Here is a 27,872-nt window from a genome sequence, read left to right as displayed (position 1 = left end):
CAATATAGCAGGTCAGCAACTGGACGCAGTTAATTCCATAAATTATCTGGGAGTAGGCATTAGGAGTGATTTAAAATGGAATGACCATATAAAATTAATCGTCCGTAAAGCAGATGCCAGACTGAGATTCATCGGAAGAATCCTAAGGAAATGCAGTCCGAAGACAAAGGAAGTAGGTTACAGTACACTTGTTCGCCCATTGCTTGAATACTGCTCACCGGTGTGGGATCCGTACCAGATAGGGTTGATAGAAGAGGTAGAGAAGGTCCAACGGAGAGCAGAGCGCTTCGTTACAGGATCATTTAGTAATCGCGAAAGAGTTATGGAGATGATAGATAGACTCCAGTGGAAGATACTATAAGAGAGACGCTCAGTAGCTCGGTACGGGCTTTTGTTGAAGTTTCGAGAACATACCTTCACCGAGGAGTCAAGCAGTATATTGCTCTCTCCTACCTATATCTCGCGAAGAGACCATGAGGATAAAATCAGAGAGATTAGAGCCCACACAGAGGCATACCGACAATCTTCCTTTCCACGAACAATACGAGACTGGAATAGAATGGAGAACCGATAGAGGTATTCAAGGTACCCTCCGCCACACACCGTCAGGTGGCTTGAGGAATATGGATGTAGATGTAGTTAGTCCACGCTCTCGGCAGTGCCTCGTGGCCGTCCGGAGCCCGGTCGTCTTGCGACCTTACATTCCCGTGAACACCGCTGCCAGAAATCATGTACAGTGACTATATTCCAGCCAAGCCTTTTTGCAGTGTCTCAGAAGAAACATCCAGCTTCTCTTAGCCCTGTTACACCACCTCCTTCAGGCTCAAGGAGGTTCTGATAATGGCGTCTTTGTCCCATCACAGGCATTCTGGATTAACATCAATCTCAAAAGTAACTATTGTTCAAGACCGTTATAGTATGTACCTAAAGCAAAACTGATTTCTATACTCACAATGGCGCTCTAGCGCCACTCTTATGCGACTATTGCGAAATTTGAATAGACATCGTCTTTCAGATGTATAAACGCGCCAACCAACTTTCGTTAACGCGCACAACTTCTTCGTATTGCGATTTTTTCCCGTCAGTATATATTTTATTTACGTTACAGATCACACATTTGTTTTAATGCATCAGTTACTTAATTTCTGCCGGGCGGAATTAGCCGAGCGGTCTCAGGCGCTGCAGTCATGGACTGTGCGGCTGGTCCCGGCGGAGGTTCGAGTCCTCCCTCGGGCATGGGTGTATGTGTTTGCCCTTAGGATGATTTAGGTTAAGTACTGTGTAAGCTTAGGGACTGATGACCTTAGCAGTTAAGGCTCATAAGATTTCACACGCATTTGAACCACCTTCATACCTGAGTTAGTTAACCACATCGAGTCGGCACTCTGGAGATAGTTATCACGAAATGAAAATAATTACTTGATCTGTTAAAAATACTTTGTGATCCATAACATGAGTAAAGTATGTAAGAATATTTTGGATTCCTGGAAACTCTTGTTGCGACTGTGTCGCAACTTGTGACAGGTGCAATCAGACGATCTGCAGAAATATCTGGCTGTAACCACTTACAGGGATACATGAAAGTAATGACGAAACAGCACTTACAGGTGATACTGAATGTGTACAAGAAAGGGCACAAGGAAATGTCACACGTTCGTTTGAGAATCGGGCACTGAGAAGCTGACATTGAAAGGCAGATGCCAACTATCCCACGAAAGCCTACTCACGAACCACACGGTAGATAAAATAAAATAGGCCCGAAAAATGTCTCTAGCGCCTTAAGGCAGGCAACCCAACTTACAAAATTCGCACTTGAGGCAGGTAATGTAAGTTGGGTTGTCTATATTACGGTGCATCAAATGTTTTTCATTCAGTTTTATTTCGCCCACTCTGCTTAAAGAGCCAGTATTAAGTGAAGAATAGACGGAATTTCACGTTTGTCTACAGAGTTTGTATATACTTGGATACTTGATTTATACAAGGTTTTATTACGCATAACCTATTTATCGTTTTCATTGTCTCTAATATGACAGGGACCGTCTCCCTGTTCAATTGACTGTAAAATTTTCACTTTCTGAGATACATCTGTCTCATTCGAGATGCTTCTGTATCGTTCGAGGAATAATCGGCGGTGAACCACATCTGTTAAACAATTCTAACTTTAGATTTATGATTTCAGCGTCAGTAGGTTTGTAAATTGAAAGTACGTAGTGTCCTTTGTGAATACTTCCATACTTTGCTACGTGGGAATTTCTGAATGATTTCTATATGTCTCCACCCTTTCAGTCGCATTACACCTGTGTATGCTTACAGTATGTCATAATAGTAATGACATAGTGAAACATGTTCTTGTGGCAATATACAGTGCCCTCGTCATTAGTGACCGGTTTAAAGCATGAGACCAGCAACTACCCCTGTACTATTTTCGTTTTATATCTTCTTCCAGAAGAGGTTCTTAGTTTTAATATTTGCAGAAGACTCATAATGACTATTCATCTACCTGTACAATAAGGTATTTCGTCGTTGTTTTTGTCATTGTTGTTGTCTTCAGTCTGATAACTGATTTCATGCAGCTCACCACGATACTCTAGTCTATACATCTCTCTCTCTCTCTCTCTCTCTCTCTCTCTCTTTCTCTCTCACTTAGTAGGTACACTTCTTGTGAGATTTTCCTATCAGCCAGATCACAATTCCACAATTCACACATAATCATAACACTTTTGGTACAGCAGCGTTTTGCACAGTTTGCTGTGTTTGGTATATCTAAGAATTACTCCTATGTTATCTCTCTCTCACTCTCTCTCTTTCTCTTTCTCTTTCTCTACCCAACTTTCACCATCCTCTCCATTATGATATTCGTCACATCAAGCTGTGTCAAATGGTCGTTTCTTTTAGTCAAGTTGTGCAATAAAATTCTTTCCTCACCCACTGTATTCATTGACTCTTTATTGATTATCCTATCTACCCATCTGATGTTCAACGTTCTCCTGCAGCACCACATTTCAAAAGGACCTGTTCTCTTCTTGTGTTTACTGTTTATCGCCCGAGTTCCACTTCCATACACGACAACATTCACAACACACAGTTTCAGAAAAGGTTTTCTAACTTCTAAATTCGTATTCGATGTTAACATATTTCTCTTTTCCAGAAAAAGCTTACTTTTCTATCTGAAAGTTTGTATTTTATATCCTCTCTACTTAAGCTACGCTTGGTTACTGTGTTATATAATTCATCTAACACTTTTAGTGTCTCATTTCTTGGTCTAATTCCCACAGCATAACCTAATTTGCACTCTATTATGTTCGTTTCTTTTGTTGGTCGTCTGATAACTTCTTTTTAAGACATTATACGTCTCGTTCAAAAGATCACCCAATCCCATTGCCGCCTCCTACAGTATTACAATCTCATTTCTCCTCTCTGAACCTTCCCAATTTCTCCGTTTGCTTCACACTTTGCTAAACGCGCAGACTGAATAACATCGGGGATAGGCTCCGTACCCCAACTGCTGCTTTCCGTTCATGTTCTTCGACTCTTTGAAATACAGTATGGTTCCTGTACAAGGCATAGGTAGTCTTTTGCTCCTTATATTTTGTCTCTTCTGCCTTCGAGTTTCCAGACATTCTGTTCCAGTCAAAACGGCCGAAAAAGTTTTCCAGATCTGTAAGTGCTGTAACCATAGGTTTGATTTTCTGAATATGCTTTCTAATGTACGTCTTGTGGTCAATTTTGCATCTCATCCTTCTATATCTCTCCAGAACCTAAACTGATGCCGGCTTCGGTGGCCGTGCGGTTCTAGACGCTCCAGTCCGGAGCCGCGCTGCTGCTACGGTCGCAGGTTCGAATCCTACCTCGGGCATGGGTGTGTTTGATGTCCTTAGGTTAGTTAGGTTTAAGTAGTTCTAAGTTCTAGGGGACTGATAACCACAGCAGTTGAGTCCCATAGTGCTCAGAGCCATTTGAACCAGCCTAAACTGATTTTCCCCGAGGCTACCTTCTACAAATCGTTCCATTCTCTCGTAAATAAGTCGCGTCAGTGTTTTGAAACCGTCACTTACTAAACAGATGGTTCGCTAATATTCAAATCTGTCCGCACCTGCTCTCTTTTGATTTGGTTCTATTACACCCTGAGTGTACTTCCCCTGTCTCACATATACTGAATTGGAGTAGTAACGAGATGTTACAAGGATCACACCTTCGTCCACTCTTCTGATCTTTAACCTAAGATGTAGTGTTACGAATATTGTAATTTGGTATAATTCAAATAAATAATAAGAAAAATAATAAAAGTGTAAGACAGAGAAGGGGAAGTACACTGAGGGACAAAGTTGCAACACCAGGTGGAAGTTGTGCAACACAAACAAAAGTTGGTTGGTTTCTACTTCTGAAAGATGATGTGTATGAATTTCGCGATATTCAGGTAAGAAGGCCACTACTAGCACCACTTTGAAGTTACAAACGACGTTTGCTTCAGATACTCCCTGTAACGATCCCTGAGCACTAGTTACCTTTGAGACTGGACGTGGTCAGATGATGTTAATCAAGAATGCCCTTAAGGCGACAAAGACGCCGATATCAATGAGTCACTGAGTTTGAAGGACGCTAAGAGGAACTGGATATTCGATTTGCGATTTTGCTGGAAGACTTGATGGTAATGTAGCCACCATACGCGACTGTTGGCAGCGATGGTCACGGGAATGTATGGTCACAAGAAGACTGGTCTCTGCCACGTGGCATTATCGAAGGGAAGACCATCATCTTTGGTGTACGGCTCCGGCGCATTTTAACTGCATCTGTAGCAGCAGTATGAGCAGCAGGTGGCACCACAGCGACACAACGAACTGTTACAAACGGCTTACTTCAAGAACAGCTCCGAAAAGGACGCCCCCTGTAGCGTGCATTGTACTGACCCCAGACCACCACAATCTTTCGACTCCAGTGATGTCAAGCGAGCGTCCATTGGAGGGCAGGGTGGAGGTCTTTTGTGTTTCCTCAAAAAACCTGGTTCTGGTGTGATGTTGCGATATTTTTTCGTCACTGTGTATAAAAAAAAGCTCTTGATCACTATCGTATCGGTTCCACAGACTTGTTTGAATCGCTACAGATACCGGACCTGACGTGGATTCTTTAGCTACTCTGGATGCGACAGACTTTGTATTTTTTAAGAATCCTGCATGGGTTTTTGATTTGGACTGTTGTTGACAGTGCTGGAAGTTATCTGGTCGACAGTGGGCTCGTATTAGTATTGCGTTTGTGTTTAGTCTGTTATTTCGACTTCTGAAAATTTCTTTGTTTCTTTCTTTTGCTTGTGCCTGTTTCCTGCAGGTACGCAGGGTCGGCATGGTTAATCGGATTTGGCAATTTTAGATTAAGGGGTGGCCGGATGCCCTTCCTGCCGCCACACCATACCCCCCGGGACGGAAGTAGTGTCTGCGACTAGTGTAATCCATGGAATAATGCGAAAGTGTCTAGATGTCTGCATGCCATGTAACTGAGGCGGGGCGTGGGTACCAGCCCGATATTCACCTAGGGGATGTGGAAAACCGCCTAAAAACCACGTCCAGGCTGGCCGGCACACCGACCGTCGTCGTTATTCCGCCGGGCGGATTCGTCCGGGGCCGGCGCGCCTACCCGAGTCCACGAAGCAGCGCATTAGCGCTCTCGGCTAATGTGGCGAGTATTTTGACTTCTGAATATATGACAGCACAATTGCGGTCCATCCACTGGACATATTAGGCGCATCTCGCAGATACGGTTAACGGCTTTCCACTCCAAGAGACTTAGAATTTTTGAGGGTTATTGGCGACCTGGCGTGTGGTGGCGGCGCCGCAGGAAGGTCAGGGCAGGGTGCTGAGATAGAGCGGGCACGTGGCTGGAGCAGAGTGGACGGCACCAGGGCGGGTTTGGTCGCCGCTAATGGACGCCGACCGCAAGGACCCTCCGTGGCGGCGGCGGGGGCGGCGGCGGGGGAGGCGGAAGGTGCGGCCCAGGTCGCTGGCAAACCCCCGGCTGAAACATTCAGCGAGCGGACCCGCCGAGGGCAGCTTCCGGTCTGTGCCGCACGAATAATTAACTCCTGCGCCGACTCTGTGCCAGCTGTATGGCAGCACCAACGTGTGGTACACACAGCGTTGTGCGCTCTTTGCTAACGTCCAGCACAGTGCCAGATTCACACTTAACATAAAAAATGTGTAGAAAACGGTAGTATTTAATTCAACAATTAGGGCATTTTTATTACTTTTTATGAGCAGAAATTCTTATCTGCCGTTCCGCAAGGATCAGTTCCAGATCCATTTGTATTACGACGACTTGACGAGTAATGTAAACAACTCCACTGAAAAGGGGACCATACGAACTTCCCCTCGACGATTTGATTCATATTGACAGGATGTGTAAGGCACGACAGCTACTTAAACAGGCGTAAACTGAAAGATGCAACTCAACTGTTTCCGAGAAAGTCGAGTTTGAACATTTTAAGCCTATTTATGTACTTTGAATGGCTGATAGTAATGAAGTAATACGCAGCCGACCGTGCAAGAAGAAATTAAAAGAAAAGAAAAGAGAGGAAAAGAGTGTTAAGCGGTTAGTTTCTGGAGCACGAGGTCCATCTATAGAATATTCCGGCCTGCAGTTATTTTTTTTCCCCACATTACTATTATGACTGTGCAAACTGTTATTAGTGAAGGATACCTTTATTATTTTAATAATACTTAGCCGAAAAAGGAGAAAAATTTTCGTAATGAGATCGGAAAAAAAGGTGACACAAGGACTTTCAATCAAATCAGTACAGTCAAAATGGCTCTGTGCGCTATGGGACTTAACATCTGAGGTCATCACTCCCCTAAACTTAGAACTACTTAAATCTAACTAACCCAAGGACACCACACACTTCTATGGCCGAGGGAGGATTCGAACCTGCGAACGTAGCAGCAGTGTCGGTTCCTGACTGAAGCGCCTAGAACCGCTCAGCCACAACGGCCGGCTCAGTACAGTCGTTTTACTTATATTCTCTTGTCTACATGAGTGGCAAGTATAATGTGCAACCTATGGAGCTCTGTAGAAATTAGAATGGAATAATTATCGCGACATACAGCATCTGTAATGAATGCCGAGTCTTGGCATGTTCATAACTACTCCATGTGTATATTACAAAACAAACTTGGGTGCTCGTTCATTACACACAATTTTATGGGGCAGCATGCATATCTGCTGTCAGAATTACGTTGGAATTAAATAAAAAACAGGAACACCGGAAGCACAATTCTATCCACTGACCTTGTAGTTATGAGGCTAAGCGCTTGCTCGCTTGGCTACGGAATCCTTCGTTACTATGGAATATGTAAGTATGCATAAAATGTTCAAGCTCGATTTTCTCGAAGACGGTTGAGAGTTGCGTCTTGTTATTTATGTATGTTGAACTCCTGCTCATACCGTACACAGCCTTTGATCATGAATCAAAGCGGTGTGGGTAAATTATTACGGCCACCTTGTTAGTGTCACAGCTAGTACACCCGGAAAACGTGAACCAAGCGCAACTAGACGAAAACTACACTACTGGCCATTATAATTGCTACACCAAGAAGAAATGCAGATGATAAACGGGTATTCATTGGACAAATATATTATACTAGAACTGACATGTGATTACATTTTCAGACAATTTGGGTGCATAGATCCTGAGAAATCACTACCCAGAACAACCACTTCTGGCCGTAATAACGGCCTTGATACGCCTGGGCATTGAGTCAAACATAGCTTGGATGGCGTGTACAGGTACAGCTACCCATGCAGCTACAACACGGTATTACAGGTCATCAAGAGTAGTGACTCGCTTATTGGGACGAGCCAGTTGCTCGGTCACCATTGAAAAGACGTTTTCAATTGGTGAGAGATCTGGAGAATGTGCTGGCCAGCGCAGCAGCCGAACATTTTCTGTATCCAGAAAGGCCCGTACAGGACCTGCAACATGCGGTCGTGTATTACCCTGCTGAAATGTAGGGTTTCGCAGGGATCGAATGAAGGGTAGATCCACGGGTCGTAACACATCTGAAATGTAACGTCCACTGTTCAAAGTGCCGTCAATGCGAACGAGAGGTGACCGAGACGTGTAAACAATGGCACCCCATACCATCACGCCAGGTGAGACGCCAGTATGGCGATGACGAATACACGCTTCCAATATGCGTTCACCGCGATGTTGCCAAACTCGGATGCGACAATCATGATGCTGTAAACAGAACCTGGATTCATCCGAAAAAATGACGTTTTGCCATTAGTGCACCCAGTTTCGTCGTTGAGTACACCATCGCAAGCGCTCCTGTCTTTGATGCAGCGTCAAGGGTAACCGCAGCCATGGTCTCCGAGCTGATAGTCCATGCTGCTGCAAACATCGTCGAACTGTTCGTGCAGATGGTTGTCTTGCAAACGTCCCCATCTGTTAGGATCGAGACGTGGCTGCTCGATCCGTTACAGCCATGCGGATAAGATGCCCGTCACCTCGACTGCTTGTGATACGAGGCTGTTGGGATCCAGCACGGTGTTCCGTATTACCCTCCTGAACCCACCGATTCCATATTCTGCTAACAGTCATTAGACCTCTACCAACGCGAGCAGCAATGTCGCGATACGATAAACCGCAATCGCGATAGGCTACAATCCGGCCTTTATCAAAGTCGGAAACGTGATGGTACGCATTTCTCCTCCTTACACGAGGCATCACAACAACGTTTCACCAGGCAACACTGGTCAACTTTGTGTATGAGAAATCGGTTGGAAACGTTCCTCGTTTCAGCACGTTGTAGGTGTCGACACCGGCGCCAACCTTGTGTCAATGCTCTGAAAAGCTAATTATTTGTGTATCACAGCATCTTCTTCCTGTCAGTTGCCTTTCGAATTCCTGGCGCCACTAGCTCGGTCTGTTGTGTGACGTCCCTCGGGTGTGAGGCCAGTAGGAGAGTTGCTCGAGGCTGTTGATGGGCATGGAGCATGTTGTGGCGTTGCTGAGTCGGGGAGTGGTAACGGAGAGAGGAGAACGGTGTGTGGGGTCCGTCCGGCGAGGAAGGGGAGCACTGGCTAAACGTCTTGGGCACGGAGTCCGGCGATCGGTTGCTGGGCATATTTGTTGGGCCGATTTACGATGCGTGGCTGACTTAGTGTGCCGTCTTCGTACGTAGCCCGTCCAGCCAACTCTGGGACGTGACACACCGATGAGAGAGTTGAAGCTAGTTTCGCTGTCCTGATTTCTGGGCCCCCTTTGGAACGGGCAAGTTTCAACTTCGATTCGCGAACTCCACTTAAGTTTTGGATTTTGATGTCTTACCTGTTATTATTAAAGTCCTGCCTGTTTTCATTTTGGATTTTACTTAAGCGAAGCTATTATGGAAGAGAGCCTGCCTGTTCTCTATTCGGTAGTCTTACTTAAGTAGTCTTACTAAACTGAAGCTGGTATTAAAGAAGGCCTGCTTTTTCTATTTGGTAATTTTAGTTACGCTGTTATTGTTGAAGGCAGCTGTATGCATTTGGTAATTTTGCCACAGCAATGCCTCGGCGACGTGGTTACCGTCGTCACTGGCGGCGCAGCGTTCCTGTGTATCGTGCTTTGAAGGCGATAGACATTGATCTTTCTGGACAGTTCAATAAACAACAATTAATTGGAGGTCCAAACGTATTTCGTGGACTCCGTTTGAACTTTACATGTGATGTACAAGCCGTGTTTGGAGGTAGTACATGGCTCACACTTGCTGTAGTGTGGGGCAATCATTGTGACTATGGTGGCCTTGAAGCTTTCGCAGATGCAAATATTCTTACATGGAAGACATGGAGTATAGCAGAGACAACAGGACTCTTAGCAAGAGTTCCATATGGTACACTTGTTCCCAGTATGCCATTTGTGTTGAGTACTAGAAGGAAGAAGAAACTAAATGCCGATGAATATCTGTTTATATGGGCTAAAGTTGGTAATGGAAATTGTAAAATAAAAATCAATGGTGACTGTATGTTATATTACAGACAATAAAGTTTGTCCTACCCGAGAACCATCCTTATCTATCCCGTGAGACTTTTTTTTTCAAAAAAATTAATAACAATATTCACTTATAAGTAGGTGGCCGTGCGAGTCTTGGTTGCTCGCTAGGCGGGTGACCTTGAAGCGGACTTAGCCGCTGCGCTCGCTGCCGCGCGGCTTGTGATTGGCTGGGTAGCCTGTGGCGCTCGATTCAAACAGCCTGGGCAACACGCTCCCTAGTATTGCCATTGAAGACGTGCCTGTTTTCTATTACGTAATTTTACATAACTGAAGTTGTTATTAAAGAATTTATTCATTTGTAAAGGATGAGCCAGAAAGTAGGAGATTTTACTTTATTATATGAACTTTCAAATCGTAACTTCAGTTTTCCATTACGGCCAAGCCACGGCCGGCAGTGTTAGCTGCCTGTAAATTCCTTCATCCCACGGTCTAGTAACAGGAAGTCAGCACCGATGAAGGGCACCTTGTTGACGCGCCTCTCTCATGTGCCCCAGGCGTCGCTTAGCAGGCAACGCTCTGGAAAGTTCCATGCCGGCTGCACGGTTCGCTCGGTCCTGACCAATCAGGGCAGAGGAAGCCGCGTGGTGCGTCGAATATACCCGGCCGTCCGTCACCGGGCCCGCTCTCTGGTATTCTTGCTCGCCTGCGGGTCGGATGCGCGCCCTGTAGCATTGAACATCTCCCGCTTCTCCCAGTGCTTAGCATTGAACATCTCCCGCTTCTCCCAGTGCTGCGGCACTGTGGACTTAGTTTCAGCAGACAATTTTCGTTAGCTTCGCGAGCTTGAGAGGTGGCATGAGCCCCCTCTCATATTTCTATCTTACGACTCTCCTCTCTATTTGCATGCGGTGGAGGGCTGCTATTCCTTCACACGCGGACTTCCCACGCAGCGTCTCTCGTCACCCGGGTGGTCCGGTGACAGGCGGGTTAAGCCGACGTGTGTGAGGCAGTCGAGTGAATGCTTTGCAGACGCCGACATTGTCAAGAGACACGCCCGCTGGGGTGTGAAGTAGCGGCTGGGCTAGAGGTTCCGTTACTTCGGAGAAACTTAGCGAAAACACTTTCTGGCGGGCTACCAGCGAGGCGTGGGAATGACTTGTGTACCCTGGCAGTTGTGGCGGGAAAATTCCCGCACTTTCTGCAAAATAGTAACGGTGATTGGTTTGCTCAGGGCATAGCGCCGTGACGTAGCAAAATCAGCACAGAAATTGGCGCCAAGAATCTCCGTTGGTGGAATGGTAGTGCTCCGGCAATGGAGTGGAATTTCCGCTGGTTTTCGAGTTGCTGATTGGAACGTTTAACCTCGGCCACTGTCGTGGGGGCGGAAATGTTCTGTGTTCGGCCTGTACGGGTGCTCTTGTGGGAGTCGGGAGTCGCCTTTCGGTCGAGGACGTCGAAGCAACCAGCCCTCGCCTGCGGTACGCCAGATCGTGTTCTGGGAGATAAGAAGACCGTTTGGTAATGTACGTCCGCAGCACCGGCAGATAGGGATTTTCCTAGGTGACAATCAGAGCTCAGCAGAGCGCGCCTGTTCATCCTTTTCTAACTTTGTTCTGTTTCGAGTAGCAGCAATTACTGTTGGGTTAGCTGTGTGTCTCTCTTGAGATTTGAGTGGAAAGGAATTGGCTCCACATACCACCTCGTCTTAAACCTCACGATCTAGTTTAGGGACAACTTCACCTTTACAGTGTTTGTATGAGTCTCCAATTCGAGCCAATTTAATGTATCATAAATTAGAATTCATGTGTTTTTGTTTATTAATTTGTGTTTAGTCTTAATAAATCATATTGTTATTTTGGACAGAACTTTCATTCTGTTAATCGATAGAGCAACCCTATCACTCCTCACTATGCTAATGAAACCTTTGTTTATGTAACTTATTTATCAAATTAAATTATTGCAGGTGCCAAACTCTCTTCTACTCCACTGGCAGGGTTGATTAGAGTCAGTTCGCGTATTTTTTTTATCCTTGTGCAACAGCAAAAGTCGGAGTTAGAATAGGGGGGGCTTAGAGCATGATTTACATATGTGGACTCTAGTAGAATTTAGTGATAAATACACTGCTAGCCCCGGCACCTCGCATAATATGGCGACCCTTAGCCTCGGATCTTTCCTGAGAATCACTGATTAACAAACAGTATTCTTAGTACGAACATTCAAATTTTTTTTCTCTAATTTTTTTTATTGATTAATACCCAAGTTTTTTTTCTGGTAGTTCCGCGTTTAGTTTTAAGTAGCGGCGCATGATTACAGTTTTTGTTTTCAGTATATATATTTTTTTTGTTCATTGTTTTTTGTGTTTCGTTGATGTGGTGTCCGTACCACATCGCACTTTGTCGGATTTGTGTGTGGTTTCTGTACTACATAAAATTGTGCTTGTAATTACAGCGTTGTTGAAATTTTATGTGTATGTGTAAAAAATACAGGGAGTAGATTATTTTTATTGTGTATTTTAGATAAATTTTGTCTCTCATGAATGATCACGAGAAGTAAGGCACGACTTTTAGTGAGCGAAGCTAAAACAAAAGTGGATACTATAATGGATAAGAGACACGTTACTGACTAGGATAGGTTCGCAGATGAGATGGGCACATTTTTAGCAGGACAGGACGACAGGGTCATTGATCAGGAAGGTGATTTGGACCCGATCTTAGAGCAACGTCGCGGCCGTGATTATGATAGTGAGGTAGAGGATGAAACAGAGACAGGCACACAGGTCGAGACGGCAGCAGAAGTTTATAGTCAAACGAACGAGTGCAGACAGAGGCCAGCTCGGTCACGTCAGAGCTCTAGCGCCCAGGTGTCCAGAGTTACATCACCCATGTGTGACGAGGATCAAAATGATGACATTAACCCAATACTGAGCTTCCTACGATCAATGAAAGAAGAAGCTGAAGAACAGCGTAAGAAGGAGAAAGAAGAAGCTGAAGAACAGCGTAAGAAGGACACGGAGGCAATAATTTCGCATATAGGGAAAATTCGTGGGGAATTACTAACAATAAAGAAAGAATGTGGAGAAGCAAAACAGATGTCACTGGTAGCACAAAAAGTAGCAGGCCTAGCCAAAACGGCAGCAATGGGGGCAATGAAAGTTGCAAAAGTAACTTCTCAACTCGCAGGTCGCTTGCGACGTGCGACACAAGCCCACTCAAAATCCCTAGCGTTCTTAAAAACCCAAGGTAATATTGCGGTTACGAACATCACGAAACAAATGAAAGAAGTAGAGAGTCGGATAGCAAAACTAGAGCGAAACGGGCACACGAGCACTGCGCGTTCGGATACCAATGATGGAGTACACAGAATTGTGTCTCCGAGGAAAAGCCCGCCGTGCTCCAGCCCAGTGACAGAGTGCGGAACTAACAGTGCACACGCAGAAACACCTAGTAATAGTTCAAATAATGGTAGTCCACTTAGGAGAGGGAATTCGGAGTGCCACTTCCACTGTGATACAGAGGTAGCACATCACAGTTATCAGCAAGATAGAGCAGGACACTCAGCAGACGTGCAAGTATCGGAAACGAGTGACAACACCAGTGCGAGGATCAGAACGGATTTTGATCACAATCACTTCCTGTCGATACTAAAATTCCAGAAGTTCAAAGAAAATGGAGGGTCGATGCATCCGAAGAGCTGGGTGATGCAGTTCACAAATTCATTACCGGCATCATGGCCAACCCAGGCAAAATTAGAATTCATGTGTGGACACATCGAAGGCCAAGCCGCGGAAAAGATGCGGGGTGTGGCAGTGACGTGTCGGACTTATCAGGAATTTGTTGGTGCGTTCCTGCGGACCTACTGGTCAAAGGAAACGCAAGACAGGATTAAAGAGGAAATAATATTTTGTCCTGAACTGGAAGTGTCCGGACATAGGAGCGCAACCAAATTTCTTGATGATTTACTCAAGAAGAATCAATTTTTAGACAGTCCATATAGTAACGGAGAAATCATTACATTTTGCTTTTCCAAATTGCCAGTTAGGTACCAACAGACACTTGTCGGCAAGTGTGGATCTGACATAGAAGCATTCAAGAGTCTATTGCGCGAACTCGAAGTAGTCTTTGATAAACAAGACGCAAGGGACAGGAAGAAGGGGCAAAGTAACAAATACCACTGGCCAGCAAGGGCAGACGACAACAGATCGCATAATCGCGCTCGTCAGTTAGGAAACCAGGGTTACGGAAATCAAGGTTACGCAATTCAAGATTATGGAAACCAGAGACACGGAAACCAGAATGTCAGTGAACAGGGTCAATCTAGACAAGGAATCTGGGACAGGAGGAATAACGAACGGCGAAGCGACCGTAACTGGAGAGAGCGAAATCAAGGACCACAGGAGAACCAGGAGATTGAAATTAGACCTGCAAATCCTAAGGCACGTCAGAGGAGGGGGAGTCTGACAAGGGATTGGCGCTAGTCCATAGGACTCCACCACATCTCTCACACAAAGAAGTTCGTGGAATAATAGTAGTTTAAGTGGTGTACATAGTAGAATAGGCAAATATATGAACCTTTCTTCGGGGAACAATAATCGTTGCATTAATAGATTAAGATTGTTAAAGTATTAACACGCTGCGTTGTCTTGCATAAGAATTTACTGCTGCTATCCTCTTTTTGTTTATGTTCGCGATCTCCAATGTCGATGGAGTAGGAGACACTACCTTTTCATGAGCAATGTTTTTGTCCTTTCCTATCTGGTGTCCATGTTGAGGGATAATGATGAGTGACGAGATGTTGCACAAACGGGCGCATACAAGAACGTGCTCTTAGAAGCGTTCTGAGAAGTCGTGATACGCTCCATAGCGGCCACAACCAGTTCGTGAATCGTTCATACCAATGCTTGCAGGCACGCGTCAGTGCACTGCAAGATTGTGCTATATTGCGCGATTTCGAGGATGAATATGGGCAGTATAGTTTTTTTTGCAGAGCTGCGCCAGCATCGTTGTCTTGCAAGTCGGGGTGATCCTGTGAGCGTTTGACTCCAATGGTGCCCTAGACGAGAGAAATGCGAGCATAAAGCCTACCATGCCAATGTGCTGGTTGGGGATTTAGCGTGCTGCTCGTGACTGTCACAGATGAATAACCAGGGACTTATACTTGGATATTCGTGACATACTGTGTAGCTGGCGTGTGTTGGGCGACTGAATCCTCAACAGGAACCACCCCTGGCTTGGTCATATTACATTGCTTCTGGAAAGGTGTGCTTTGATCCCGAAAACCGCATCAGATAGAGAAGGAAGTTGCAACTATAAATTTATTGTCGTGTATAGCCATGGCTAACCCAGTCTCTGGAGTTTCAGTGAGGCGTAGTGAGAACTCGGAGGCCATGTCGTACGGCGCGCACATCACTGTCGTCAATAGCGGCGAGCAGCGAGACATCTCAACGTAACAGGAATTATGTGAGAGTATTGTATAAAAAAAAAGGTAATAATAATAATAATAGAGTACCATATTCTAGGATAAATTAAACTTTAGGATTTTTACAATAACTAGATTAATATTGTGGGGGTTTTCTACCACAAGTGTTGTGTTTGGCGCGCGCCTGTTGGGATGTTATTTTTCAGATCATGAAACCACAGACCCGAGATGGAGGGACGACCGGCGAGCGAACGTACAATAGTTGCATGTTCGAACGTACAATAGTTGCATGTTCTTTATAGCTCAGTAAAACTTCAGCCTGCATAATAATATAATTTATTTAGAAGACATAGAATGTAGATCGTTGGCATATGGTAGTTAATTCTTGAGCATGTCTACTGTCGATCTATATAATTAATAGTAGTATTAGTGCGGGCCCGCACATTTAGTTGTTCATCCATTACAAAGCATCAGTTATCACACACCATGTACAATACTGAGATCGGTCTCTACACATATATCAAAATAAATTATTTCCATGTCTAGATTAGATGTTATAATGATTGCCATAGATTAATAACTATAAAAGTAAAATAAGAGTGTCTGAAATGACAGACCATCAATGTTTCATTATGTAAATTTATTATAACATAGAAGGTCATGGGAAAAAGTTAGGCATAAGATTTTTGTAAGAATTGTGCAGATGACGAGGATCGTGGCAATGTGGAGGCCGGCCGGAGCGGGAACAAGAGGTCTACGGCTACCTGCAAGAAAAGAGCGTCAGCACCCCACCTGACGTGAAGGGCGAGAACATCCGGTCCACAGGCTGACGGTCACCCGGCCGCATACCTGAGGGATTACGCGGGACCCTCGCCAGGCCACAAGCGAAAGTGGGGCTGGCCGTTGACACTGACACGCGACCCACACGCGACAGCCTGCTAGCTCTCCGGACGCGGCAGACCACCTTGTCGTGAGTACAGGAAGAAGATCACATATTGTGTCAGAATCTGCGCCTCATGTGCCTCAGGACAGAAAGGGACGCTATATACTCACCTGTTTGGGTTTTTACAACTCACTAGCATTGGCCGATCTGCATACACAAAGCAGTATCGTGCCACACTAACAAATGTATGGTCTCATTTCTAACTTCGCCTCTCTTTTAGAGAGCAGTTTTAGCAATCGCCACTCCTAGTTCGATCCTGTATGGATGACCTCACACACTTGTGGAGTCACTCCACGTGCCATCATCCCTTGTCGAACTGCAATATTGGGAAACGTAAAGTACTGTCCAGCGAGAGAAGAGACCTAGACTAGTGATGTATCCCAACAAATAGACCTCAGAGACAATTAATCGACGTGAGGAGAGCCTATCACTGTGTCTTCCTACCGTACTGCCGTGATCATATGCGTGGGTCTGACTACAATCTCAACAGCGTACTGCAGACACTCCAGAACTCCCTATTGGTGTTGCCACAACGTAGCAACAACACCCGACGTTTAGCCTTATGTGATGTCAGTACTGTGTAATTAGTGAAGTGCTACGGATATTTCTAACAATGTGATTTAGTGCCTCATTCTCAGCACAGTCGTGAACTTTGTGCAATGTGCATGCACAATTTGATGCCCCATGAACCTTTTTTTTTTTTCTTTCTTAAATTTCTTTCTCTAGTGTTGGTTTTGTAATGTATGTTATACCTTGTATGTGTTTGTGTTTTACACTGTAATTCTTATTACAAATTACTGTATTGTTCTCCACACCATGTTTTTTTTGTATTTTGTATTTATTGTTGTGTGTATGCGAACAGTGTGCCTGAAGTCCCCATAAACTGAAGCAGATACCACCACTGTCATTGTGAATGGACCATCAGTTCAGGGAACATTTTGTAAAGGTTATTCTTGCTGCAGGGAGACAGAATGAATCGGAGGTTGTAATTAGATTCTGAAAGCTCACAAAGAGATTGTTAACTTAAATAGTATCATGTGTGAGTGAGTTCAGGTTAGTTTAATGATTAAAATTGTTGTAACATCTTGGGCATTTAATTGCGGAGCACTCCAACTCTGATTGTAATGAATAAACTGCTCCATATTTGGCTCAGATGCCCGGGCCATATTTAGAGCGTGAATGTCTGCGTGAATCGGTGTTTGGAAGGGGCTCCCTGGGTATGGATGTGTGATGTGAGTGTTAGTGTTCCATATTAAGAAGGTGAAGTTGGCTACATCATAAATAATCCTCCCTCTATGAGCTGCATTTTTCAGTTGCAGTGATTTTCTTTATAGAGTGCGGCATGTGGAGCCAGTTGCGAGATTGTTCTTGGGCGATTGACTCACTACCTTGCTCCTAAGTGAGCCAACCGCTCACCAATTACAATCTAAAATGGCGTAGGGGCTATGAGAGGTGGCATGAGCCCCCTCTCATATTTCTATCTTACGACTCTCCTCTCTATTTGCATGTGGTGGAGGGCTGCTATTCCTTCACACGCGGACTTCCCACGCAGCGTCTCTCGTCACCTGGGTGGTCCGGTGACAGGCGGGTTAAGCCGACGTGTGTGAGGCAGTCGAGTGAATGCTTTGCAGACGCCGACATTGTCAAGAGACACGCCCGCTGGGGTGTGAAGTAGCGGCTGGGCTAGAGGTTCCGTTACTTCGGAGAAACTTAGCGAAAACACTTTCTGGCGGGCTACCAGCGAGGCGTGGGAATGACTTGTGTACCCTGGCAGTTGTGGCGGGAAAATTCCCGCACTTTCTGCAAAATAGTAACGGTGATTGGTTTGCTCAGGGCATAGCGCCGTGACGTAGCAAAATCAGCACAGAAATTGGCGCCAAGAATCTCCATTGGTGGAATGGTAGTGCTCCGGCAATGGAGTGGAATTTCCGCCGATTTTCGAGTTGCTGATTGGAACGTTTAACCTCGGCCACTGTCGTGGGGGCGGAAATGTTCTGTGTTCGGCCTGTACGGGTGCTCTTGTGGGAGTCGGGAGTCGCCTTTCGGTCGAGGACGTCGAAGCAACCAGCCCTCGCCTGCGGTACGCCAGATCGTGTTCTGGGAGATAAGAAGACCGTTTGGTAATGTACGTCCGCAGCACCGGCAGATAGGGATTTTCCTAGGTGACAATCAGAGCTCAGCAGAGCGCGCCTGTTCATCCTTTTCTAACTTTGTTCTGTTTCGAGTAGCAGCAATTACTGTTGGGTTAGCTGTGTGTCTCTCTTGAGATTTGAGTGGAAAGGAATTGGCTCCACATACCACCTCGTCTTAAACCTCACGATCTAGTTTAGGGACAACTTCACCTTTACAGTGTTTGTATGAGTCTCCAATTCGAGCCAATTTAATGTATCATAAATTAGAATTCATGTGTTTTTGTTTATTAATTTGTGTTTAGTCTTAATAAATCATATTGTTATTTTGGACAGAACTTTCATTCTGTTAATCGATAGAGCAACCCTATCACTCCTCACTATGCTAATGAAACCTTTGTTTATGTAACTTATTTATCAAATTAAATTATTGCAGGTGCCAAACTCTCTTCTACTCCACTGGCAGGGTTGATTAGAGTCAGTTCGCGTATTTTTTTTATCCTTGTGCAACAGCAAAAGTCGGAGTTAGAATAGGGGGGGGCTGAGAGCATGATTTACATATGTGGACTCTAGTAGAATTTAGTGATAAATACACTGCTAGCCCCGGCACCTCGCAAGCTATGTCTCGCTAAACTCTACGCTCTGGCTCACCCTCACCTCCCTAGGTCTATCTAACATTCTCTTCAACATGCTTTCGCCAATAAATGGCCTTTCTCTAAAAATAACCCTATTCACTTCATAACGCCTACCGCCTGCCCATATACGCCCGTCCTGTACACATCGATTCATTGTTTTTTTACTTAGTAATTTTACTTAGCTCAAGCTGTTATCATTGAACGCCTGCCTGTTTTGCATTTGGTAAATTTTACTTAATTGAAGCTGTTATTATTGAATGCGTGCCTGTTTTCTACTTAGTAGCTGCACTTAATTAAAGCTATTATTACTGAAAGCCTACACGTTCCCTTTATATTTAAATTAAGAGGTGTTTCATAATTTGGGTTAGCTGAAACTCTTATTAATCAAGGCCTACTTGTTTTTATTTTCCTATTATTGGGATCTGACATCTTATTCAATCTGCCTTGTAATTAACAGAAACTGAGCTGGATACATATTTCAGAACTATCATGTCAACAAGGTAGTAACAGGAAATGACCCATGATGATTCAAAATGGTTCAAATGGCTCTAAGCTCTATGTGACTTAACATCTGAGGTCATCAGTCTCTTAGACTTAGAACTACTTAAACCTAATTAACCTAAGGACATCACACACATCCATGACCAAGACAGGATTCGAACCTGCGACCGTAGCAGCCGCGTGGTTCCGGACTGTAGCGCCTACAACCGCTCCGCCACAGCGGCCGGCCGCACATGATGGTACATGGGCCCTAACCCTTCGACTTACATCACTTTATCTATAATTGGAGGTTCCAAATGTCTTGTACATAGGGTAAAACTATTACTACAGGCAAAGTAAATTGAAGACCTGGCAGGATGACGACACCGTAGTGATTTTTTCGGAGAAACAGAGACATGTACATTCCGATAATCTTCCCAGTGGAGCAACGACAGTTTAACTTCAACTGCCACTTTTAGTTGACAATATGCATCGTTTACTATCACCATGACGACATCTCTTCTCAGTGTAAGGTGTTTGATCCCTTGATTCTTCTCAATAAACCACTGGCAGCTTTGTATTGGCGCTACATTATGACTTTTGTAAAATTGTATAATCTCGTTCCCACATCATAGCTTGCTTATTCAGGTACTTTCCAAACCAGGTGACACAGAACAATTTAATAACACGTTTATCTACATTTAATGTGTCGATTTTTCTTTTTTTTACTTGGAGCAGATACTGGAGCGCCACTCTGCTCGGTAATACGTCCCGTAATTTTCTCACGTTCTACTTACTTAGCTTTAACATTGTGTTCATACAGGGTGTTTCAAAAATGACCGGTATATTTGAAACGGCAATAAAAACTAAACGAGCAGCGATAGAAATACACCGTTTGTTGCAATATGCTTGGGACAACAGTACATTTTCAGGCGGACAAACTTTCGAAATTACAGTAGTTACAATTTTCAACAACAGATGGCGCTGCAAGTGATGTGAAATACATAGAAGACAACGCAGTCTGTGGGTGCGCCATTCTGTACGTCGTCTTTCTGCTGTAAGCGTGTCCTGTTCACAACGTGCAAGTGTGCAGTAGACAACATGGTTTATTCCTTAGAACAGAGGATTTTTCTGGTGGTGGAATTCCACCGCCAAGAACACAGTGTTGTTGCAACAAGACGAAGTTGTCAACGGAGGTTTAATGTAACCAAAGGACCGAAAAGCGATACAATAAAGGATCTGTTTGAAAAATTTCAACGGACTGGGAACGTGACGGATGAACGTGCTGGAAAGGTAGGGCGACCGCGTACGGCAACCACAGAGGGCAACGCGCAGCTAGTGCAGCAGGTGATCCAACAGCGGCCTCGGGTTTCCGTTCGCCGTGTTGCAGCTGCGGTCCAAATGACGCCAACGTCCACGTATCGTCTCATGCGCCAGAGCTTACACCTCTATCCATACAAAATTCAAACGCAGCAAACCCTCAGCGCCGCTACCATTGCTGCACGAGAGACATTCACTAACGATATAGTGCACAGGATTGATGACGGCGATATGCATGTGGGCAGCATTTGGTTTACTGACGAAGCTTATTTTTACCTGGACGGCTTCGTCAATAAACAGAACTGGCGCATATGGGGAACCGAAAAGCCCCATGTTGCAGTCCCATCGTCCCTGCATCCTCAAAAAGTACTGGTCTGGGCCGCCATTTCTTCCAAAGGAATCATTGGCCCATTTTTCAGATCCGAAACGATTACTGCATCACGCTATCTGGACATTCTTCGTGAATTTGTGGCGGTACAAACTGCCTTAGACGACACTGCGAACACCTCGTGGTTTATGCAAGATGGTGCCCGGCCACATCGCACGGCCGACGTCTTTAATTTCCTGAATGAATATTTCGATGATCGTGTGATTGCTTTGGGCTATCCGAAACATACAGGAGGCGGCGTGGATTGGCCTCCCTATTCACCAGACATGAACCCCTGTGACTTCTTTCTGTGGGGACACTTGAAAGACCAGGTGTACCGCCAGAATCCAGAAACCATTGAACAGCTGAAGCAGTACATCTCATCTGCATGTGAAGCCATTCCGCCAGACACGTTGTCAAAGGTTTCGGGTAATTTCATTCAGAGACTACGCCATATTATTGCTACGCATGGTGGATATGTGGAAAATATCGTACTATAGAGTTTCCCAGACCGCAGCGCCATCTGTTGTTGAAAATTGTAACTACTGTAATTTCGAAAGTTTGTCTGCCTGAAAATGTACTGTTGTCCCAAGCATATTGCAACAAACGGTGTATTTCTATCGCTGCTCGTTTAGTTTTTATTGCCGTTTCAAATATACCGGTCATTTTTGAAACATCCTCTAGTTACATAGTTGTATTAGTTACTGCTACAGTGGGCCTACGTGTCCGGTTTGTCAAAGCATACCAATTAAAGAGCAGAGCCAGCCCATTTATTTGCAGACTGTGTTGTATATGACCACGAACAACTGTGAAACGTCATAGTACGTCGCAAGTGTCAGCCATAATCAGAACAGTGTTCTCTGCAGTTGTGAGTGCATCATGTCGGAGATACGTAAATTAAGACGTAAGCAGACTGTTGATGTTCGTATGGTGGCTGCTTCCATAACTAAACGTAGCCGAAGTGTTTGGTGTTTCAAGAGGCACCGCCGCACGATGTAGCCGCGCGGTCAGGGGCGTCTTGCCAGGGTTCGTGCGGCTGCCCCCGTCGGAGGTTCGAGTCCTCCCTCAGGCATGGGTGTTTGTCTCGTCCTTAGCGTAAGTTAGTTTAAGTCAGAGTAAGTTGTATGTAAGCCTAGGAACCCATGAGACTCAGCAGTTTGGTCCCATAGAACTTAACACAAATTTCCAAATTTCCAAGAGGCATTGTAACAAAGACTTATACCGCATACAGAGAAAGCGGAAAAACACCATCGGCTTTGTCAGAAAGCGAACGAAGGTGTTTGTTGAGTTATCGTGACAGACAGTCATCGAAAAAGATTGTGACTAAGAGGACGACAGCTGCAAATATCACTCGAGAACGCTGTCAGCATTTGAGCATTAAGTCAACACGAAGGGAGCTTCATAAGCTGGGAACAGCTTGACAAGCTGGAACTGAAAAACCACTCATCAGTGATGCAAATCTCTGTAACAGGAAAACGTCGTAACGAAGCTAGAAAACTCAGCCTATGGAGCCCAAGTAGCACACTGTTTCTACTTTTGTCCAAGTTTACGTCCCAAGGGGAAAACATTCGCTGACGATTTGGGCAGCCACGTCATATTATTCCATGAGTCCTATGGTTATACTGCAAGGTCGCATAACTGCCAAAGATTACGTGACAGTTTTAGCTGATAAGGTACATCCAGTCTCACAATGCTTGATCCCCCATAAAGTGCTGCAGCTTGAGTGCTGGGCCATCAACAAGTGACAGCGAGCGAACCATTCAACGAAACATCATCGATATGGACTTTCGGGGCCGAAGGCCCATTCGTGTAGCCTTGATGACTGCACGACACAAAGCTTCACGCCCCGCCTGGGCCCGTCAACGCAGTCATTGGAGTGTTGTTGACTGGAAACATGTTGTCTGGTCGGACGAGTCTCGTTTCAAATTGTATCCAGTGGCTAGACGTGTACGGGTATGGAGACATTCTATGAAATCCATGGACCTTGCAGCCGGCCGCGGTGGTCTCGCGGTTCTAGGCGCGCAGTCAGGGACCGTGCGACTGCTACGGTCGCAGGTTCGAATCCTGCCTCGGGCATGGATGTGTGTGATGTCCTTAGGTTAATTAGGTTTAAGTGGTTCTAAGTTCTAGGGGACTGATGACCACAGCAGTTGAGTCCCATAGTGCTCAGAGCCATTTGAACCATGGACCTTGCATGCCTGCAGGGAACTGTTCAAGCTGGTGGAGGCTCTGTAATGGAATGGGGCGTGTGCAGTTGGAATGATATGGGACCCCTATTACGTCTAAATTCGAGTCTGACATGTGACACACACGTAAACGTCCTGTGTGCCCACCTGAATCCATTCATGTCCAATGTGCAATCCGACGGTCTTCGGCAATTTCAGCAGGACAATGTGACGCCACATACGTCCAGAATTGCTGCAGAGTGGCTCCAGGAACACTCTTCTGAGTTTAAACGCTGCCGCTGGCCACGAAACTCCCCAGACATGAATATTATGGAGCATATCTGAGATGTCTTGCAACGTTCTGTTCAGAAGAGATCTCCATCGTCTCGTACTCTTACGGATTTATTGGCATCCCTGCAGGATTCATGGAGTCAGTTCACTCCAGCACTACTTCAGACATTAGTCCAGTCCATGCCACGCCGTGTTGCGGCACTTCTGCGTGCTCGTGGGGGCCCTACACGATATTAGGCAGGTGTACCAGTTTCTTCGGCTCTTCAGTGTATTAAAATGTTTTTAAAGCTGCATCGATGAAAACTGGTATTTCACTTCTTGGTTAGATAAAAGAAAAATGTGTTAGGAATGCAAATTTCTATGAAAATATCACCACAAAAACCTAGGACTGCGATTACCGGAATCGCTTTTTGATCAGAAGCACAATTGGAAAAGACTTGTTTCTAAGGCGTTAATTAGCGTGATAAATTTAGAAGGGGCTGTGATTTGTGAACTTAATAAAAAATTGATTAAAGAAAAAAAAGATATCCGTGCGCTCACGAGCGAAGGAGCCTGCGGTAAGCTATTATGATATAGACTGCCAAGAGGCAGCAAGGTTATTTAATTTCATTTTATTAGGTATAGGACATAAACTGCCGCGTATCAAACTGTTACCGACGTTAATATATTGCATTATGTTGTTGTTGTTGTTGTTGTTGTTGGGTCTTCAGTCCCGAGACTGGTTTGATGCAGCTCTCCATGCTACTCTATCGTGTTCAAGCTTCTTCAACCCCCAGTACCTACTGCAACCTACATCCTTTGAATCTGCTTAGTGTATTCATCTCTTGGTCTCCCTCTACGATTTTTACCCTCCACGCTGCCCTCCAGTACTACATTGGTGATACCTTGATGCCTCAGGACATGTCCTACCAACCGATCCCTTCTTCTAGTCAAGTTGTGCCACAAACTTCTCTTCTCCCCAGTTCTATTCAATACCTCCTCATCAGTTATGTGATCTATCCATCTGATCTTCAGCATTCTTCTGTAGCACCACATTTCGAAAGCTTCTATTCTCTTCGTGTCCATACTATTTATCATCCATGTTTCACTTCCAAACATGGCTACACTCCATACAAATACTTCCAGAAATGACTTCCTGACACTTAAATCAATACTCGAAGTTAACAAATTTCTCTTCTTCAAAAACGCTTTCCTTGCCATTGCCAGTCTACATTTTATATCCTCTCTACTTCGACCATCATCAGTTAGTTTGCTCCCCAAATAGCAAAACTCCTTTACTACTTTAAGTGTCTCATTTCCTAATCTAATTCCCTCAGCATCACCCGACTTAATTCGACTACATTCCATTATCCTCGTTTTGCTTTTGTTGATGTTCATCTTATATCCTCCTTTCAAGACACTGTCCATTCCGTTCAACTGCTCTTCCAAGTCTTTTGCTGTCTCTGACAGAATTACAATGTCATCGGCGAACCTAGAAGTTTTTGTTTCTTCTCCATGGATTTTAATACCTACTCCGAATTTCTCTTTTGTTTCCTTCACTGCTTGCTCAATATAGAGATTGAATAACATCGGGGAGAGGCTACAACCCTGTCTCACTCCCTTCCCAACCACTGCTTCCCTTTCATGTCCCTCGACTCTTATAACTGCCATCTGGTTTCTGTACAAGTTGTAAATAGCGTTTCGCTCTCTGTATTTTACCCCTGCCACCTTCAGAATTTTAAAGAGAATATTCCAGTCGACATTGTCACAAGCTTCCTCTAAGTCTACAAATGCTAGAAACGTAGGTTTGCCTTTCCTTAATCTAGCTTCTAAGATAAGTTATAGGGTCAGTATTGCCTCACGTGTTCCAGTATTTCTACGGAATCCAAACTGATCTTCCCCGAGGTCGGCTTCTATTAGTTTTTACATTCGTCTGTAAAGAATTCGCGTTAGTTTTAGTAGCCGTGACTTATTAAACTGATAGTTCGGTGATTTTCACACCTGTCAACACCAGCTTTCTTTGGGATAATTGGTTATTTCATATTATGTTGCCACATTTCTGTTCTGGTGCCACCATGTCACGCAAGTGTATAAGTTGGTACTTACAATGTGCAATCGGCCGCCTCTAAAGAACTAAGTAAGTATGCCCTTTTCTGCATCCAGAATGAAATTTTGACTCTGCAGAGGAGTATGCGCTGACATGAAACTTCCTGGCAGATTAAAACTGTGTGCCCGACCGAGACTCGAACTCGGGACCTTTGCCTTTCGCGGGCAAGTGCTCTACCATCTGAGCTACCCAAGCACGACTCACGCCCGGTACTCACAGCTTTACTTCCGCCAGTACCTCGTCTCCTACCTTCCCAACTGTACAGAAGCTCTCCTGCGAACCTTACAAGACTAACACTCCTGGAAGAAAGGACACTCCTAGCTTCGGATTTTAGGTCGTGGTTGCGCGGCTCAGTTGGAACAGCATTTGCCCGTGAAAGGTAAAGGTACTGAGTTCGAGTCTCGGTCAAGTACACAGCTTTAATCTACCAATAAGTTTCACTTTTCTGCTACTGCGGATTTCTGGGCTGAATGAATAGTAGCATTCAGTTACAATATTCCCGACGTGGTCTTACCAGCGGGAGCGTGAATCTCTCTGGAAAAGTCTGTGATCCGCAAGTGTCTCTCGTAGAAAGAGTAAGTGTCTGAACCAATACGCCACTCGACTCGGTTCAGGAGAAAGAGATGAGTGGCCTTTTCTCATTCTGTGTGATCTACGGAGCTGCCAAAGCGCGAGACGTGGAGGGGAAGGCGTGAGGGAGCTGTATGTGCGGCAGCGATCACCCACCAGGAAGGCGGCGTGTCTTAAGGCCGCAGCATTAGGAGCGGGGAAGACGTCTGCTTCCGAGAGCTGACAGGGGCGCCGTGGCGTAAGCGGATGGCGCCGGATTGAGGGGGGGGGGGAGGGGGAGGGGGGAGAAGGGCCGAGGGGAGCCCGCTGCTCGTTTTATAAAGTTCTACTTAGCAGCGTCAGCTGCATTCAAGAGGATCGTGGCCTGCAAAATCTGTCATATTCTCCGGCTGCTCAGCTCCCTCTGCGTTCGCCCAAAGGCGGGGAAGTGGAGTGAAGGAGCGACTCGCGGGGGTAATGAGCGTGAGCAAGTGAACGGAAATACGCCACGCAGGAGGTACGACGCCAGTTAAGGCCTAGTCTCTCGAACTGCAGATCTTTCAAACCTAACACATTCCACAGTGATAGAACCGTCTCCAGTACCGTTCCGCCGGTTATCCAAGTGGGGCGTAGCGATACGCAGGAGTTGCACAAAAATTTGGAAACACCACAAACACAACATATTTATATCTCCTCCTAATCTCCCACGCACACTGAAGCTATATCCGTTGATGCTTAGCCTAATCTCGAGGTGAGGTCATTATGGTTACTGGCAGTCTCCGTCCTCTAAAAAAACTCAACTCCGCCCGAACAGACCATGAAGGCCCAACGGTACCGACTGGCCGCCGTGTCATCCTCATCGCACAGCCGTCACTGGACGCGGATATGGAGGCACACCGCTCTTCCGACCGTGTCAGTTTACGACCCCGGATCCGCTACTTCTCAATCAAGTAACTCCTCAGTTTGCCTTACAAGGGCTGAGTGCACCCCGTTTGCCAACAGCGCTCGGCAGACCGGATGGTCATCCATCCAAGTGCTAGCCCAGCCCGACAGCGCTTAACATCGGTGATATGACGAGCCGGCCGCGGTGGTCTAGCGGTTCTGGCGCTGCAGTCCGGAACCGCGGGACTGCTACGGTCGCAGGTTCGAATCCTGCCTCGGGCATGGGTGTGTGTGATGTCCTTAGGTTAGGTTTAAGTAGTTCTAAGTTCTAGGGGACTTATGACCTAAGATGTTGAGTCCCATAGTGCTCAGAGCCATTTGAACCATTTTTGGTGATATGACGGGAACGGGTGTTACCACTGCAGCAAAGCCGTTGAGAGTCTCCATCAGTTAATCTACCGAAATGCGTGTTCTGCTGCCTTAGAACTCTGTAGCCGCAGTCACCGTCGATTAACTGCTACCTCAATTGAATCTCGAAGGATTTGGACGCCTATGCCAGAAACTCGTAAGCAGCGAGCAGCGACCTGTTGGGCTTCAGTAATTAGATCTGCCGATTCTTTTCACAATAGCGATCTTCCGCGGTACGCAC

This window comes from Schistocerca nitens, chromosome 1 (genome assembly GCF_023898315.1).
Source record: "Schistocerca nitens isolate TAMUIC-IGC-003100 chromosome 1, iqSchNite1.1, whole genome shotgun sequence".
Taxonomy (NCBI): domain Eukaryota; kingdom Metazoa; phylum Arthropoda; class Insecta; order Orthoptera; family Acrididae; genus Schistocerca; species Schistocerca nitens.
Note: the sequence above shows the minus strand (reverse complement) of the source record.